Source organism: Sinocyclocheilus grahami, unplaced genomic scaffold, assembly GCF_001515645.1.
Source record: "Sinocyclocheilus grahami isolate Dianchi unplaced genomic scaffold, SAMN03320097.WGS_v1.1 scaffold221.1, whole genome shotgun sequence".
NCBI classification, from domain to species: Eukaryota; Metazoa; Chordata; class Actinopteri; order Cypriniformes; family Cyprinidae; genus Sinocyclocheilus; species Sinocyclocheilus grahami.
In genome coordinates, this window is record NW_015505400.1 from 758,920 (window position 1) to 762,264 (window position 3,345).

Sequence of the window (3,345 nt, forward strand, 5' to 3'; positions counted from 1 at the left end):
TTGGGGTTTTTGTTGAAAGGGGGGGGGGGGGGCGCAAGTTACCAGGTTAAGTTTAATCAATAGCATGTGTGGCATAATGTTGATTACCACAAACAAATAATCAATCAATTCAGTGGTCTTTGTTCCTTTCTTTTTTTTAATCAACATATATACCAACATTGAAAGAGCATGTGGTTCGTTAAATCTAAACTGAAGATCCATCTCAAATGTTCATGCAATATAATTATTGTCGGAGGGAAAACTAAGTGAGAGGCTTTGGGAGGGGCTTCACCGGGGTATAAATATAGCCCATGGGTTAAACACAGGTCTGTATTAAGGCAGGGAATGCTATCAGTCCATCTGTTCCCTGAGTGGGATTACATTAAATCCTATTCAGCCCCAGTATTAAGAAAACCATCCACCAAGAGGCCATCAAATAGTCTACCAAGGGGAAAGGGAAGTTATAAGCTGTATAAGGACAGTTCGAACTTTGAACAAGCACGTTTGAGGACACTCATGTTAATAGGATACGAGATCAGTCAAAATTGTATTGTGTTGGGAGAGACGGCCAATAATGCATTTAAGAGTAAGCCATGGAAAGTGTGTGTGTGTGTGTGTGTGTGTGTGTTTGATGCATCAGAGGCAGAATTATTAAGGCAAGGATTGACCCGCCTGAGCTGAAGCTGAACAGTAAATGCACACTGGAGAACTGAAGTCCTTTGCTAGTGGGTAAAAAAACACATTGCAATTACACACTGCCACAAATAATGCTTATAGATGCTAAATAACCTAGCAGCAGACATAGTGCAGCCCTTTAAGTGTTTGACATGCGGCGTGTGACGTTATTGCATTCAAAGATGACTTATCCTGTGTGTCTGAAAGCTTTTGTTGTGCTGATCACAATATCAATTCTCTAACATTACCAGCCCGCTATTTTCTCCACAGCCTCGTAGAGAGATTCGTCCCCAGAGAGACTCGTGAAACCAAACAGCCAGTAAGGTCTTGGCAATCTGGTGCCAGAAAACACTACTGAAAACATTTTGTACTGATGTTTATTCAAATTGCACCACCTCAATAACTTTCCGAGCTCCCCTGCTGCATGTCAGCAGTAATGAATAACTAATTTAGAAGGTGATATGTGTATTAAGGTAGTTGTAGGTCTTTTTACTGCTTTTTAAAGGCCTCTTGGTCCACCTGCTTTCCTGGCACATGCAATCAGATATCTTATTGCCGAAATTCAGCAGTGATTTTCACTAATGAAGCAGCGAACATGTGTGTTGCTCAATGATAGCGGTGTAGTAGAAAAAATAAGACTTCAAATAAAATCAGGTCTTATGTCAGGCTGGCTTTAATTAAATTGTTCATTTCTTTTGCCTAACACAACACAAGAGTGGATTAGTAATGATCTCTCATTACTTCAAACTGTAACCATATATCCATCTTTGTTTGCCTAATTACTTTAGGGATCTATATGTAGCTTAATTTCATTTGGACATATGCCCAACCTGTGCAATTCTGCCCCTAATTTTCTCCTCCCCTATAGATGAGACGAAAAAATGTGTTTAGATAATAGGCTAGAATACATTAACTTGATCCGTATTTCATATCATCATACAAAGTGGAAGCTTTATGCATTTTGGATATGAAGATCTGAATTTGTTATCTATTTGTTACCTAACTGTATTTGAGATCAAATTGACCCCCATTCAATTTGCAAAAAAAAATAAAAATCGGCACTATGAAAAATACTAAAGATTTATGCAAAAACAGAAAACCTCTATTGTAGTTTGTCAGTAGTGAATATTTTCACAGTGAGGTGCAAATAACTGCAAGTATACATAGAATATTCCTTTAAATAATTCAGAAGACGAGTATAAATTTCAAGTAAACTCAAGTTTTACATTTTATAAGTTCTCATGTATTTCATATTTTAGTGTTTGGTAAGTTACAATACAAGTTTTCTGTTTTCTGCCTTACTCTTTAGTGTTTTTCAAAGTGTTGATTTTTGGCGAATTGCATGGAAAACAATTGGGGTCAATATGACTCTCAACACAAAAGTTAAAGTTTTTGAACATCCTTTCCATAACGCATCTATGTGTCGAAACAAAGCATACACGTTAATGATCCCAAATTAAAAACATTGCCCAAATTTCAGGAAGAAATTAATAGTTTAACCATTATTTTGGACAGTTTGAAAATCAAGTGTGGATCAAATGGACCCCAACACAACAGGAAGGTAAAATAACAACAACAATAACAATAATAATAATAATAATTATTATTATTATTTCAGAATTTGTCACAAAATGTTAAAGAAATGTATTGATGTAGCATTTATTTATTTATTTAGCTGCAAATACAATTTACAATCTAACAAAATATTTTGCAGAAAATGAAACAGAAGTTTTGAGCCTATCATATATGAATTATAGGTCACACTTCATTTTAAGGTCCAATTTTCACTATAAATGTTACTGACTTATATATTAATTTACATATCATTTATATATTAAAATAAGAGTGGCTACTCTAAGTTAAATAATAAACACTAAATATTGGCAATGTTAGTTTGAAAATGAAGTAAATTCAATTATTCAGTGAATATGCAGGCAATGATAGAGCTGTTTTCTCCATGCGCTGTCCATGGTGCTGAAACACTTTCCTCTGCAGTGGAGTTGGGTAAAACAGACAAGTTGACATGTTTCAGATGGGCTTTTAGGAGAGTCTCTCAGCTTCTTCAGTTCAGACGGGCTCAGGTTTAAAAAATAAAATAAAATTACTAGGCGGACATGGAAGCTGTCGTAAACACACAGGCCTTGCTCTTCATAGATTAAAAACAAAAATCACAATTTTATTTGTCAGTTTTCATCAAAGAAAAAAAAAACACAGTGTTGTGCACCATAAATAAATAAATCAATGCATACATATTTTGCTGATGGGCTAGTGTTTTTTTTTTTTTAGTTTGTCAGTAGTGAATATTTTCACAGTGAGGTGCAAATAACTGCAAGTATACATAGAATATTCCTTTAAATAATTCAGAAGACGAGTATAAATTTCAAGTAAACTCAAGTTTTACATTTTATAAGTTCTCATGTATTTCATATTTTAGTGTTTGGTAAGTTACAATACAAGTTTTCTGTTTTCTGCCTTACTCTTTAGTGTTTTTCAAAGTGTTGATTTTTGGCGAATTGCATGGAAAACAATTGGGGTCAATATGACTCTCAACACAAAAGTTAAAGTTTTTGAACATCCTTTCCATAACGCATCTATGTGTCGAAACAAAGCATACACGTTAATGATCCCAAATTAAAAACATTGCCCAAATTTCAGGAAGAAATTAATAGTTTAACCATTATTTTGGACAGT